Source organism: Biomphalaria glabrata, chromosome 14 (assembly GCF_947242115.1).
Source record: "Biomphalaria glabrata chromosome 14, xgBioGlab47.1, whole genome shotgun sequence".
NCBI classification, from domain to species: Eukaryota; Metazoa; Mollusca; class Gastropoda; family Planorbidae; genus Biomphalaria; species Biomphalaria glabrata.
Window position 1 is genome coordinate 669,852 of NC_074724.1, and position 16,980 is coordinate 686,831.

Below are 16,980 nucleotides of genomic sequence, written 5' to 3' on the forward strand. Positions count from 1 at the left end.
GCTGGTTGTCTCTCGCTTTAAAAAAAAATCACATATTTGGCAGATTTTTTTTCCGGCATCGATCTTTATTTCTCAATAAAAAGCAATTCGATACTTCACTTATGGCTACTAATCGCGCCAGGGGTTACTGAGTTTATATTTAACTAACGAAAAATTAATCTAATTGAACAGAAAATTTATGGTACAATGTTGTTTTGTCTTTTTTAAATTAAGAAATCGATTAATGCGATATTGATTTTAATCTATGCCAGCTAATATTTGATAATCATTGTAAAAATGTGGTCACTCATGAGCCACGCTAAAATAGTATATTTTGTAGCTAGCTTTGCGCACTAATTGCTCCCAGATTTTTTAAAAGTCGATTATCACTGCAATTAAATGCAAGACCAAGCTGGATGGCTGCCTGGTCGTGCGGTAAGCGTGCTGGACTGTCTTGAGATGGTCCTGGGGTCATACCCTGCCTGCTGCATCCCCTGTTGTTACCGGTCGTCAGGGGCGGACTGGCTATATGGGCATTCGGGCAAATTCCCTGGTGGGCCGGTACACAATTGGGCAGGTAGGGCCAGCGAAAGGGTCGCATGAATGCCAGTAAATTATTTTAAGAGATCTTTTACAATTTAAAGTCTAACAATTATCTAAAGCAATCATATGGCTAACAATTTGTGGGCCGGATTGTATAGAAATGCCCGGGCAGATTTTTACAACCAGTCCGCCCCTGTCGGTCGTCGAGTTGGCATGAAAGTACTGCTAGACCATTAAACCGTTGTAGGCGTAATAGATCTTAACTAATAATTTTTTTTTTTTTTTTTTTTTTAGGAAACCTCAGAATTTGCGCTATTCTTAACTAATAAACTTGAATTAAAAAAAAAACTCTAACGGTTTAGCTGCGAATAAACTAGAAACTGATTTATAATAGAATATAAACAAAATCAAGTTGAAATGAAATAGGTAGTAGACTTCAGTAATAATATTCCTTAACAAAATGTAACTCACTACAATAACACAACCTTTCAGTCTCATGTTCTGGAGTCGTCTCCGCTAGGACCAAGTGACCATTTATCGCCAACATCTTCCAACTGTCACCATCTAATCACGCATACACACTCCATAAACCACACCCCCCCCCCAGGTCTTCCTGCGAGAGGTTTAGACTAGGGAGTAGATTTTTTTTAAACTCTGAAGAAACCTCCGAAACATATCAAATATAATTTTTTTAAAAATTATTATTAATATTACAAATACTTAAGAAAAAGAAATCCCCTCGTTATAAAGCTGATGACTTTTCGTAACAGCGATTACGCCTATTTTGCTCTTAATAACTAATGAGTGATAGATTAAAAAAAAAAAAAAAAGATTTTTATTTCACATTTCAGCTGAGATGAACTCCAATTGGTAACAAGACTGGAAGGATTAGTCCTCCCGTAGAGCCTTTGCGAGAAACTCTGCTGTTAGGCGTAGTGCCTTTAAGCTCCCATACAGATCAAGTGACTCTGCAGACAAACTACCCCGCAGCTCTCGGAGCTGAGGACACTCTTGCAAGAAATGCGCCAATGTCTCCACCGACTCTCCACAGTGCCGGCAACGGGCATCAAAATAATTTGTTATTAAGAGAAAAGTTATCGCTCTATCAAAAAGTCATTAGCTTAATAAAGGAGAAATTATCTTAAAAAAAAAGTGTTACTTTTAAGATAAGATAATTTTATTAGCCCAAACAAATGGAAAATTCAGTTTGACTACAAATGACCACCTCAGCATAATAACTGTAACAATAACAATATAGATGCACATACGAACAACATTCACACACGAAACACATACACACTCACAACCAGCGCTTTATGAATGAGGCTTCTGTGTACTTGACACGGATGAATGTGTGTATGTATTATCTATGTATTATCTATTTTTACAATCTGTGCGAATGACCGGAAGTGTGTTTTGTTGTCAGACGAGAGTCCAGCTTGTGTGATATGCAGTAAAGCTGATTAAAGCTTATGTGTTTGATCTAGTGGTTTCATTGTTTTATTTTGTTAACTAGAACTGAACCAGGGACACCTAGACGTATCGAGACCTAAGGTAGATTCTATCGAGTTATTAGTAGATAGAGATATATATAATAGGAAAGCTGTGACAGTACTTCTCGATGACGACAGATGATTTTGCAACATTCTTGACCGAAAGTGGGATAAAGGAGTTTAAACAATCTTTCTGTTTTAGTCCTAATGGAAGAGGATACAACCATATCACAAAACGAATGGACTATTTCATTCTTTTGTAAAATATTTTTATTTGTAAAATATTTGACATGTTTCCGATGTTCCTTTAAAGTTTAAAATAATCTACTTCCTAGTCCGAGCCTCCCGCAGGACGACGGGAGATGGCGGCTGGTAGGGTTTGAACCCTGGACCAATGAGACGACCGCGTCCAGCTCGCATACTGCACGACCAGGCAGCCATCCGTTTTCAGATAACTACGCAGGGTTTAGGCTTATTCACTCTAAATCTGGTTAACCTTATCTTATCTTATATAGTACAGACGCTACTTCAAAAAGAAGATGATTAAGTCCTACACGTCATGCATCTGGTCATGCATGGTAACCAATGACTTAAATTCTGCCAAGTCACTGGTTTTCCTGGCTAGCTCAGGCAACCCATTCCATGCTCTAATAGCACTAGGGAAGAAGGAGTATTTGTACAAATTTATCCCAGCATATGGAACGAGGTTAAATGTGATAAAAAAATAGGTTATAGATATACACTCGTGAAATGTCACTATTTTAGGCCTATTTGAGCTTTTGGGCACTGGAAAAGTTGATCTGGGGGTTGGAATCCGATATCTCTCTAAAAGAAGATTTAGTGCCAGGTAAATAATCTACCTCGGAGTAGAAAACTTTGTCAATTAAGACAAAGATCCTATCAGTGGAAAAGCTAAGTCACACAAAGCCTCAATGTATTTACCCTAGGAACCTCTGAGATTTGTGGACGTTGCTAAGTGCAAGTAGTCTCCCTTCTCTTGTTTTAGTGTGAATAACCTCCCTTCTCTTGTTTCATTTCTTTAATATTGCAGTCCCCTAGCAAATAAACTATAATGATTCATTATTAAGAAGCCAGTCTTATATTACGATTTAATAACACCGTAATACTCAGCGACCAATATACCACGTTTATATGTAATTAACCAATAAATATCCAAAATGATAGATTTATAATTGAGCCAGTTACGCAGCCTCCCTGCCCTCTGTTCATTTTTACTCCATTCTCCAATTACTCCAGGGGTTCTCAACCCGTGGCTCGCGACTCCTTTGGGGGTCGATTGACGATTTGCCAGGGGTCGCCTAAGACCATCGAAAATATGGATTGTTTTGTCTTTTCTTCTTTCGCTGTGTGTGTGGGGGGGAGGTGGGGGGTCGCGGCCGAGTGGGGGATTTTAAAAAGGGGTCGCCGAGCTTAAAGGGTTGAGAACCGCTGTAATTACTCGATCAGAGTGTTCAACGGTAATTAGCACTAGCTGGCAAAGACTCCCAATATTTCTGATTAGCAGAGTCAATGATTCGATCGGTGTGTAATCTACTTCGACCAGTTACCCTTCGTTGATTTGTAAAGGTTTTTTTAATTGTAGATATTCCTTCAGAAATTCATACCATTAGTTTACCTCCTGACTTAAATTTCGCTTAAGGGAAACAAAATTCATCGTAGTCCCTTTATCAGTTTCCACTGAGGAATTTTCTGGTGATGTGGCAGGTCTGCAGCAGTACCGCCCTATGACAGGCAATGATAATCTTCTTAGAAAAGTTAGGGGCCTTAAAGGTATCTGTGAGGTCAGTTGTTATTATCCCCTCGTTTGATATGACAATAGGGTATATTGTTGTTTTAGAAAACTTCCAAAAACGCTTAAACTCCAAGCCTAGGTTCCCATATTTTCTTTTCCATTTCACTTTTTTTTTTGTGTGACAAAATTGCAAAACATGAATCAAATCTCAAACATAGCAGATATCTATGGCTCTATGTCTACTAGCCTCGTTCTCAACATAGCAGATATCTATGGCTCTGTCTACTAGTCTAGCTCTTAAGTTTTTACTATGATTCAAGACTTATTAACAAATGTTTAGATCGACTTGTTTTTAATTCATTTCGTATTTTTCGGTCTTAATTTAATTTATTTTTCTATTTCATTTGGGGCTACCTAATTCTCTTGGCCTAGGGCCTTCAATTACCTAAGGCCGGCCCTGATCAATCCCTGCAAATTTAAAAAAATAGGCTAATAACAAAGTGTGCAACATTTATCTTTATATTACACAGTTATTATGTAAAGAAAATAAGTACTCAATGTTCTGGTTGAGTGGACAGGTCATCTTGATCTGCAATCGATCGGCTTATTAGATTAAGAACGTGTCTTAGTTGACGCATGAGCGATTAATTAGGCCAACTTAGCTACGATGTCTTCTATCAGGATTATTATAAAATTGTTCCCCTTTTGATTCTAATCTTCAGCAATGGAATGGTGCATGCCTGCATGGGGATATACGCCTGTCAAGTCTGCTAACAATACATTCATTATTTAAGCCTGGTAGATCTAGATCTACATGGAGGGATTTTAATTGAAAGATTTATAAGCCTTAATCCTCAGTCTATTCAGATGCAGAAAAGATAGCTTTGTACCAAAAGTGTCACTTATAAGACGAGTTATTCTATTAAATATCTGTGCAATAACTGAATAAGCTTTATCTCGTTAAGACTCTATAGTCAGTGTATTTGTAATATCGAATAAAACGGCATCTGTTTATTATAGCGAAAAGCTTAGTTTCAAACAAGCAAAAAAGATTGTTTGTTGTAAAAAGGTTTTTACATGTTTCTGATGTTTGACATGTTTCTGATGTTTGACATGTTTCTGATGTTTGACATGTTTCTGATGTTTGACATGTTTCTGATGTTTGACATGTTTCTGATGTTTGACATGTTTCTGATGTTTGACATGTTTCTGATGTTTGACATGTTTCTGATGTTCCTTCAGAGTTGAAAATATAGAAGTGAAGCTAGGGGCTGAAACAAATGATGATACATGCATATTAGACATAATGGTAATTTGCATACGGGCGAAATGGCTCTGGATCAGAAGAATGTTTGTTTTTTTTGACATTCCGATGGTCTAGAGGTTCGCATAGTGCGTTATCGCTAGGCGGTGTTGTCGATTCCAGGGTCACAGGTTCGAGTCTTGGTCGGCACGGTCCCTTATTTTCGTCGCATTTAATTCACTACTTTCTCTCATTTAAAAACTTGGTCCCTGGTGCTGCTGTTGTTCATTTATGTCTAATATGTATGTATCATCCTTCAGAGTTGAAGGGAAATCTATTTCCTAGTTAAAACCCCCGCAGGCCAAAACCCCCGCAGTCCAAAACCCCCGCAGGTCGGGCAGGGTATGAATTATAATAAACCCGGTACCATCAAGACAACCCAAAGACAGTCCAGCGAGAATACCGCACGACCTTGTAGCCATCCTGTAGGGGAGTCAAAAGGAGAAAAAGACCCGTGAAAGTAGCTTGCTTGGATAAGGCTTTGAAACTTTTGCAACTATAGTAATTCAAGTTATAATTTTTTTTAAAAAAAGAAAAACAGACTCAGAAAAGAGGGGAAGGGGAATACAGTGATGATTATTCTATAGCAGGGGTGTGCAACCTTTTTCTATCGAGGGCCGCATTAAAATAATTCGGTGTATGGAGGGCCGCATATAACTATTTAATAAGCACTATTACTGAATAAAATTAAGTATAACACTTAAGTATAACTCATGTCGTAATTTGCCCACCCCTGTTCTATAGCATTAGCTAGTATTTGTTGGGAACGAATTTGTAACTGGAAAACTCGTTGGACTTTTGTTTGGTTGCCTCGATATAGTCGCGGATTCATATCCTGTCCGCTGCCATCCACAGTGCGTAAACTTAGGCCTTTATTTATCCACTCCATTCTCTGTAAGCCTTCATTACCTTTACCTATCCCTTAGTCTGTTGGACCGTTGGGGCACCACTCAAGATTTGTCAACCGTCTTTCTCCACTTCCCTCTGTCTTTTGCTTTAGTTAAAACATCGTTCAATGGCAGGCCCGTTCTTTCTTTGATGTTGTCTTCCCATCGCTTTCTCTGTCTGCCTCTTCTTCTTTTTCCTGGTACTGTTCCCTGAAGAAAGGTCTTTTCGAGTCCCAAACAGCTTGTGATAGGCTTAGAGTATCATTCTCTCTGGATTATTCATTACTCAATTAGGCCTTTAGTTATCCATTCTGTGTAAGGCTGCATAAACTGACGGCTTTGTAATAGACACTAAACCAACATGAGCTTCATTAAACACAATGATTTTTATTAGTCTCTATTTATGCTATTTACTCCAGCCACTTGTTCTCTAAACTGACCTCCTTTTACACACAGTCCTGACACACTGCTGTTCACTCAACCTTATACACTCAAGGTCCACTGGTCATTTCATACACAGGCACGGACACACTGCACTACCAGCCACTCAAAACACATACACTTACTATCACAGGCTTTAGATTCTTCATTGCTCGAGCTTGCAAAGAGTTTTAACTCTAATTAACCTACAATAACCGTAATAGATGAACAGTTGGATACGCGTAGAACGAAATTATCTTTTAATAAAGTTGAAGTTACTCCTTCCTTTGTTTAAATGGAAGGTAGATATATTCAGATATATTCAGCATATAGGCAATTATTTATAATCATTATAGAACCTTACTGCATTGTATCAAAAGCAATTCTTTCACAAAAACCCATAAGAACTATTTTAACTTAGCATACAGTATCTATTACACGTGAAATATAAAGACTTTAATACAAAGGTGTTGTTATGAATTGTTCTGAAGTGATCTAATGACTTTCTTTGAAGAACCAGCTATTAACTCCCTTCCACCTACATTTTTTTTTCTTGTCTTCAACAGGGCCTCGATCAATCAAAGCCATCAAGTTTAAGTATTTATTAAACATGGTAAGTTCATAAAATTGGCTGGTTAATGTTGGCTAATTGCACCTATTAGTAGAGAATTGCGTGTTTCGGGGAACGCAAGGGAACATAACTCTTTATAATAGAAGCAGACGAGAATATAAATCCACCCTTTCTTTTTTTTTTTTAATGAGAAAATTGACTTTGTCTTATATAATGTACTCTAATGGTATATTGGTTTATATCTTTCACTATAGGTCTGTTTAATTTTTTTTTCTGTCATTTTCTACATTAAAAAGTAATTAATATTTCACTACTGCATCGTCTTCGCCTTGGGTTTTAGGTCTCCTACTTATTTCCTTCTCTCTGTCTGTCTGTCGTGTGTCGGTTTATTTCTCCCTCTCTTTCTCTCTCTCTCTCTCTCTGTGTTGCCAACTGCCATAATAATCTCATATTGCGTGAGGCAACAGCATATCTTGACATGTAAACCAATGAAAAAATACGGTATTTGAATTTAAAATAATATCGACCTTTGAACTTTTATTTTAGGACAAGAGAACTATTATTAAAGCAGAGGCGTAGCTTGGAACTTTTCTTCGTTTAGGCCCAGGGTGGCTTGACCTCTTTGAGGGCCCCTACATTTTGCGTAATATTTAATTTTAAATGTAAAAAAACTCATTTGGAGGCCCCTATCAAGTGGGGGCCCGGGGGGATTTTCAAATTCTCCCCCCTCCTCCCACTACCCTAGTTACGCCACTGTATTAAAGGATGTACTTCTTACATCAGCTGCTAATATGCTAAAAAAAAGGATCAACAGAGGGATAATAAAACAAATTATAATATGGGTCAGTGCAGATCTAAAATACACACTAATTAACATAGGAATATACACAAAATGAACCACAAATAACTACAACTCTCCAGGAAATAACAAGTTTAATAACTATAGAAAACTCCGTGACGGCTCATAAAGACCGGTCATCTTCCAGAAAACAAGTCGGCAACTAAACTCTCTAACTCTCTTTCTCATACAAGGAAAACTAAACATTCAAAAACATCACATTTATACTGTCCACATTCATAGTGGCGATATAAACAAAGGGATACAACTCTTTCATACCTGGATAGCAAACAAGAAATAACACATTCACTCTCGCTTACTTGCCCCTGACAACCCCTACAGGAAACAGCCGCACACAGTGAGATCAGGGGAGCTGTTAGGCCAAGTGCCGAGAACAGCGTTTTAAGCACCCCTTCAATCAATCCATCTCTAAGGTACGTTTTCATTCAGATGTGTCCGTGTCGCCGGCGGTGACCACCAGGGGCGGACTGGGTGTCAAAATCGGCTCGGACATTTCTATACAATCCGGCCCACAAATTCTATGCTACATCATGGGCATCCAGTTACACCTGTCCTCGACAGCATTGTGTAAAATTTAATAATTTATTGAAAGTAGTTAGCTATATGAATAATTTTATTAGATGATTTTGAAACTATCTGATAAGCGCTATTACTAAGCGAAGAAAGAATAACACTAGGAATGGGGAATATCTTAATGTGAATAAATTCCTGCTACCATATACATTTACAAATACATGGTCTCGACATTCATATTCAAGTCATCTAAAGATCCTCCATCAACGGACATATTGTTTATGATTACGTTTCACTCCTCACCATTTTATCAGGCAAATGGACATTAATGTACAAATATACCACTTCATCCTCCATCATTTAACTGCCCATCTAACAAGGTCATGGGGCGTGGTGACTAAGTCGTTAAACTTGGGATATTGGGTTAAAATCTTGATGAAGACTAGGATTTTGGATTTCGGGAATTTTAGGACGCCCCCCCCTAGTCCAACCAACTCTAACGGGTACCTGACTTTAGTTGGAAAAAGAAAATGCGTTAGGTCATTGTGCTGGCCACATGACACCCATATAGTTAACCATTGGCCAAAGAAACAGATGACCTTAACATCGTCTGCCCTGTTGAACGCAAGGACGAAACGTTACTCACAAGGTCATATATCTCAATAACTTTGAAACCTAGTTAGACTGTCTGTATTTTAGAGCTGGCTACACACACAACAGAACATTAAGCCCACTTGTTTGAGGGTAATTAACTATTCTAGCTATCAGTAAAAAAAAAATTGTTGTCAAAATTGTTTCATATTTTAGCAAAGCCTCTTTGTATTTCCACTTAAGTCTATATCTTTGTCATCTTGGTTTGGGTGAGCCTGTACCTACATGCTGTCATCATAACGTTGGTGAATCTCTAGTGAATCTCTAGTGCTTGTGAGAAAACATGATTAATTTTAATTATTTTTTTTTATACAGGAATCCAGCAATAGTTGCTTTTTATCTGACTTTTTTTCTGCTCCTTCTATTTTCGAGTCTTTTGTACTTTGATTCCAGTCAACGCATAGCTACACTGTCTAAGATAATAATTGTGAGTTCGTAGACAACTCGAGATCAGGAGACAACTCCACCAAACCATTCAGAATTCGTATGTGACCGGAATGTCATTTATAACATTTGGGACTTTTTTGTTTGGTCCCTTTATAGATTCATCCGAATAGATTCACACTAACGTCGATCTCTATAAGAAATAAAGGCCTTAGGTTTCTTGTTTATGGTTTAGTTAGTATGCATACGGAATTGACGTCTACTAGAAGCACTATATAGGCATACAGATGTAGGGTATTTACGGCAATGCTTTTTTTTTTTAATTGCGACGTTCAAAGTGTTGCTTTGAAAGAGAAAATTATACAATCTTAAAACCATTTACTGGCATTCATGCGCTATCTGGTGGCCCTACCAGCCCACCAGGCATTTGCCCGAATGTTCATAGCCAGTCCGCCCCTGGTGATCACATTAAGCACTAGTAACGTATATATATATATATATATATATATATATATATATATATATATATATATATATATAAGACATTATAAGACGAACACTTTCACCAAAGATGTTTGCACACCATCATGGTCATTCGGTGGTAGACTGTAAAAATTGTAAAGGCCTACCATAAATTTAACTCTTTCTCTCCCAATCGACGATACCATCGTTGGTTTTGACCTCATTAAATTACTTACTTAGACTTAGACTTAGGTCCTCCCGCGCCGTTCGGCGCATTGGGCGGCAAGCTGTCTCCATAATGATCTGTCACTGGCAATGTCTGAAGCCTCTTCCCATCTGGTGTCCACTGTTCTGAGGTCCTCCATGAAGGTGTGTCGCCAGGTAATACGAGGACGTCCCTGTTTGCGCTTTCCTCGTTTTGGCTTCCATGTTATCGCAACTCTTGGTGTGCGTAATTCATTTTGACGTAGAACATGTCCCGCAAACCTCATGCGACGCTCAGTCACAACCTCACTAAGTGTTCGACTCCCAGTTCGGCAAAGGATTTCCTTGTTTGAGATCCGGTCTGTGTAACTGACTCCTAAAATCCGTCTCAGCCATCTCTGTTGAGCCACATTTAGTCTTTTCTCAATTTTGACAGATGACTTCCACGTCTCACATGCATATGTAGCAGTTGGAATGACGATTGTGTTGAGAAGGTGTATTTTTGTCTCGAGTCCAATGGCTTGGCTAGTCCAAATAGGCTGCAGCCTTTGGAAAATGCTCCCTGCCTTTCCTATTCGGCACGCTACATCATGGTAAGCATCTCCATCATTTGTTATGATGCTGCCAAGGTACGTGAACTTGTCCAGCTCTTCAAGCTTTGACTCGCCAAGTCTGACGGGGACACCCTTTGCCTTATATCCCACTCGCATAATTTTAGTCTTATCCAAGTTTATGCGGAGGCCAATTTTGGGTGCCTCTCTGTCTAGGCTCTCCGTCATTTCTTGAATGCATTTATTTGTAGCCCCGAGTAGTGCAAATTAAATTAAATGTCATTAAATTAAATTAATGTTTACTTTTTTAAAACTTAGCTTTGAATTATGTAAATAGAGCATGCATTTCCCTTTAATTCTATACCAAATACAACATTTTCTGATAACAAACAACAAAGCTAGTAAAGCCCAATCATAACAGGGAAGTGAAATAGTAATGAGCAAAATGAAGAATTCCTTCCAAAACGTGAAACAATATTTACGGAGAGAGAGATAATCAAGGGCCATAAAACACACAGAAAGACACGAAAATAAAGAACATTTATTCCATCTGCTAGCGAGAATTCGTAAAAGTTTTTTTTATTTTCCCCATAGTGCCTTTAGAGCATATGGTTGTCTAAATCAGCTTGGACTTAAGTTTAAGTCTCTATTTATCATTCACGACTAGACTCAGTGATACGCATAGGGCGTAACCATAGACATAAATAAATATAGACTGGCCGATAAAGAGTTTTATGAAACGAAAATTTGTGACTTGCAATTTTGTGTACTTTATTATAAAGCATTTATGAGCAGTATAAAAGTGCTTTTTGAACTTTGATACACACCTATATATATTGTATATAAGGAGGCAATGTAGATTTGTTTAATCTCTAAGAATGAAGATCATGCAACTTTTCATAATTCGGAAATCCGAATACAATAGATATACATGTTTTCAAGTTACATGAAGTTACATCCTTTTTCCAGTCTATATTTATTTATGTCTATGGGCGTAACTATCTTCTGTTTTGAAGGAACTACTGTAATTTTTATAAGATAAGATAAGGGGTCAAAATTAGGAATTAAGAAAAAAAAAAAGAGAGAACAAATATCTAATTTTATCTTTTTTTTTTTAGCTCGTCCACAGCCGAAACGCATACACACAAGAGAAAAAAAAAAGTTCACATGGTATTGTGACACACCAGGGCAGCGGTTCTCAACCTTTTTAGATCTGCAACCCCCTAATACTATTTGTCAATAGGATGCGACCCCCAACCGTAATTTTTTTTTAGTCATAGGTCTAGGTCAATGTGATTTAGCTAATGATATAAAATGGTTATCAAAATGTATAGAACTAATATCCATGATGTTAATTTAATTGTTACAAACGTATCCTATTTATTTAGTGTAAAAAAAATTTGATTTCATTTTTAAAAAAAGCAGATTGTATGATTTTTATTTATTTACTTTTCATTGCATGTTTATAATATTCACATAGTTTACAATTTAAAAAGTATTACTTATCATGGAAAACGTTGGGACAGTATTTTCAAACACACCAAAGTTAGTGCGATGGTTGAGCTTGTTTTTATTTCACTATAGATTAGGAATTCAAATCAAGTTTATTTCTGTAGCCTATATAGACTTGATAACTGACAGGCAGAAAAAAATATGTTTCATAAACATTCAATGTTGGAAATGGAGAAGGAAGTCTAGAAAAAATCTTATCTAGAACAGAATGACTGCTGACAATTAATCCAAAACTGCTCTCTTGACCAAGAGGTCCATATAAGACACTGGCCCCAAAACACCCCAATAGAAAGAAAACTACATGGAGAGCTCCCTGATTTGGAAACCACTGCACAGTTCATCTCATGTATTGGTCTAGTCATATGAACGCTCCAACATAACAATGAGAACGAGGAAGAAGATCCGAAATTGTGTAACTGACATTGAAGAGTAATATTTAGATGCATTGCTATTGACGTTGCTAATCTATGTCGATGAATCATACAATGAGTTACAGTGTACTCTTATAGTTACTCATTCTGTACCAAACATTGACATCCAGACCTACATCCAAGCATACTTAGAACACCATCTGCGCAGACACCACAAATATTTTTCCAAGAGGTCTTTTACTTTTTCAAATTTAACTAGCTTTGTCAGTTACATCACTCGCTATAGTGGTCGTTTATAAAGGTTTTGCATAGAGACTAATCTTTAAACTCGCCATTATGTATACATCTTAAGTATACCGCAACTAGTAATCCATCTACAATCTGCAAAGCCTTTGAATTCATCAAGCTGGATGCTAAATATTGTAAAAGAAGACATTATTTCCTTAATATCAGAAGACTTGTCAACTAATTTCTTGTGAATAGTGTCATTAGGTATGCAAATTGCACTAAATTTATTAATAAATTTGGCTCCAGTCATAACGAGCAATGTCTTTGGCCGCTGACAATAACTCCTTGGTAATGGTGTGAGGTTTCAGAACTCTGGGAATTAGAAGCTTCATAGGCTAATATGTTTTAATTATGGTACTTGCCATCTGAGTCAAGTCTGAGTTTCATCAGGATTTAAAACTAAACTACTCGATGTCGTTATCGGCAAAGCTAGTCGTTTTTTTGGCCTCATTACATGCGTCAGAGAGAACTTCATTACAAATGCTGCATAGTGGTCTCTGAATTCCTGCTTGAACTATTGAAGTAAAACTATACCAAATTCCCTTTTCTTTTATTAACTTTCTTTTGTTCATGAGTTGGTCCATAATGAATTTACGGCGTATTATTGATGTGATTAGAACTTCACCAAAAGAAATGTTTGATCCCGCAATGCTGTTTCGACGCATTGGTGGACAGTACATTCATTTGTGGAAAAATGTATTCTGCAACAACAGAGATGTGGTCCGCAGCATCTAGTTTTGAATGACAAATATTAAAAAAAAAAACAACAACAAAGAAGAACCAATAAAAAAAAAACCCATTCTGTCTACTTTCCAACAAGGAGGATACATTCACTCAAACTGACCTCTGTAACTTCTGCCAGTAGGTCGTGTTTATATTTGTTACCCCAGCTTTTTTTTTCCTTGACGATTGTTTCATACTTTGTTTGGTAATAATGTAGGCCTACACGTAATTTGAGTAATGTCCCCTGCTATTATCACCACTAATGTAAATCTATATCCACTATGGTACAAATAAGCTTGTTATAACACATTAGAAACAAAAGAGAAAAAAATTCCGATGAAAAAATTGCCAACCAAGGGGGTCGAGACCCACAGGTTGAGAACCCCTGCACTAGGGTATCCTGTTGACTGACCTGGTGTCCGGCTTGCTTCACTTTAACCTTTACCAACATCTGGATGTATTTATGACGTAATTCGTAAACTCGCGCATTTTGATTCTTTTTAATTAGACGTTCCTATATTAAATATTTAACAGATACCCTTTTAAAAACAATCATTATATTTATTTAAAATAATACAATAATGATAAATAATTGTCCATAGTAATTCCGAGATTAAAGAAAAATGCAAGTTTTTCTTTATAGGGTACGCAGATCCATCTGAGATCAACTCTTCTATGTCACTAGTGCAGTCCAAGCCAAATCGTTGTTTTATATAGGTATTGATTAAACTACTATAACTGAAGACAGTCTATTACCACGTTCAGCGCTACTTGATTATTTATGACTTACATAATTATAGATCTTCATTCTAGTAGGTCATCTGTTGGTAAAGGTTAATTTTTTACACATGCCTATAAGCGTTCAATCACAATTTATTTTACTGTGTGGTTAAAATAATAATAAAAGCTTATATAGGCCAGTGACACGAAGAAGAAGAGCTCTGCAGAAAATGTTATAGTAACCATGGTAGATGCTTTAAAGCTGCTAGATCTATTTCCGGCTTCCATAGATTTAGTGCCATTGACTACGTAAAATGTTTACATTAAGAAAGTGAGTTCAATTTTAAATCTTTTACTTACACCAAACTTCTAATAAACATTTAGACATTTAGAAATTTTAGTAGAAAAGGTAGATCAAGACTAGATCTAGTTTTCTCAACACACTTTGACTTCTACATAATCTTGAAATCTCTGTCTAAGACTGTCTTGGTTGTCCTGTTGACACTCTGATTGTGAGTGTGACTCTGAGAAATTGAGACACAGACTGACAATTTGAATAGTTTGAACTCAAGAACGCAAGACCCAAGACAGTCTTACCTAAAACTTAGGTCTTAGCTTCATTTCCCAACATTTGGACTTGAAATTATTTTTTTGTCACATTTAAATTTAAAACCCAATCGAAATAAAGATCTAGACTCTAGTCTTACTCTAGACATCTAAATATAGAGTCTAGATCTAGATAGATCTAGATCAAAATCTACTACATTGTTGGGTATTCTCTTAATAATTCACAGATTACCATCACTTCACTATTCACTATTCTTCTTGTTAAAATTTAAATATTCAAGTTTGCATTTTGAGTTTGACTTAAATCTTATCTTGACAGACCATTTTAATTTAAAATAAAATGAGAACATAGTTCTAAATATAAATATGGGGTTTCCTGCTTTCTATTCAAACATTCAAGCTACAAACTATCATTACTATCAAAACTATGATTATTAATATTATATCTAATTATTCTAATATGATGGATGGCTGCATGGTCCTATGGTTACACTATGGTATATGCTCTGTACTGATTTTCAATGATATTGATGGTCCCATGTATGAACCCCAACTACTGTCATCCCCTGAAATCCTGCTAAGGGTCTGAGCATGTAATAATACTCAAAACTGAGGGAACATCTGAAACATATCAAACAAACTGACATCTTGCATGTTTAGTGTCTATCATGAATAATATTTATTTATATATATATATTTATGAAATGATTATGCTATGATACAGAAGTGTAGTGAGAACCACTGCTTAGTAGACACTTGATTTTTATAGGCTGCTGAAGTGATTTATTCAGCCAAAGGCACTACTTGCCTTAACAAGATGATTATGAACTTGCAAATTTTTTTTGTAAAAATGTTTGTTTTATATGTTTTTAATATTCCTACGCAGCCATACACTTTTCTTGAAAGCGATACGTCATTGGATACTGTGCGTCCAAGATATTTTATCACATTTGTGAGGTGTTCATTTATGGTGATATTTGGCACTGAGTAGATTTTATAAGATAGGGGCCTAAACTCAGGTACTATTTTACCCTCACTGGTATTGAGGAAAGCAGTTAGCAGCCGCTGGCCTCAGTTGGAGAGCTCTCACAAAGGCCATAGGATACACATTTGAGGCCCAGAGAAAAGCCCTATATATATTAGACAGGTGCAGAAGAAATAAAGAAAGTTTATATAGACCCCCGCAGATTATAGATTTGTCTGCATCAGATGTGGCAAAATGTGCAGGTCGCAACTGGGTTTGTGTTACCATTATCCTATGATAGAATATACCCATACTTTAGATCATCATTTGATCTAGATCCTAGATTAATATATTGCATGTGTTAATAATAAAAAGGATGAATGACAGTATATATCTACAGCTAGTCTAGAATTAGATGTGTATATCTATATAATACAATATAGATGCATTGAAATCTTCTAGATCTATATCTTATATTGTAATAAATATAATATCATCTGTACCTATTCAAGCTATATAAGCTATACTTATAAAAGTTTCAGATATACTTCAGCAGTGAACAATAACATTATGCACAAAGAAAATGCCGCAATGATCTAATTTTTGAGATTCTAAGCATTCAAACATATTTTGTTCAGAATGAATATAATGATTTGTTTATTCTTTTAGAAATGGGATACTATGTTTTAGATTTTGAACTTAGACTTTGGTCCTCCAACACTGTTTGGCACAAAAGACATCAAGCTTTTTCCACATCAATTAGTCATATGGTATTTCCACAGCCTTTTCCCAGTTAGTGCCCGGACATTGTAGGTCTTCTAAGAAGACGTGATGTAATGTTATACACGGATGACCTTTTTTTACTTTCTTCTTTTCGGCTTGCATGTTATGGACTGAATACTATAGCTAAAAGCAGAAATAGAGCTCATCTGATTGACGTAAAGGGAAGTTTAATATAGAAGAGCAGTATGATCAACTATTGCATTGTATTGCATTACACATATGAGGTGGTCATCTCTTTTGATATACCTGAGAAAAAACATACCATTCTTGTTTCGGAGGTAAAAATAATAGTAAAAAAGCTTCAAATTAATGCCAACATTTTATCAGTAAAGTTCTCTAAGCCATTATGATCTTTTAATGGAGCAATACTTTCTAAGCATGTTTCATTATCAGTAAAAAGCAAAGGGGCAAAATCAAACATGTAAGAGGTTCCATTAATATAGTGCTTTATAAATAATACTTGTCTCCTACAGATATGT

General features: G+C 36.4%; 1 protein-coding gene across 2 annotated transcripts in view; it reads left to right on the forward strand.

The window, feature by feature from the left end:
- The first annotated feature begins 14,426 nt into the window (after positions 1 to 14,426).
- The window catches only part of LOC106073578 (uncharacterized), a 33,276-nt gene continuing 30,722 nt past the window's right edge, over positions 14,427 to 16,980 (forward strand). Inside the window, exon 1 of one of the 2 annotated variants that reach the window (XM_056009868.1) lies at positions 14,427 to 14,518. The gene's annotated coding sequence lies outside the window, so the exon portion shown is untranslated. The remainder of the gene's footprint in view (positions 14,519 to 16,980) is intronic. The other variant, XM_056009867.1, reaches the window with a different exon arrangement.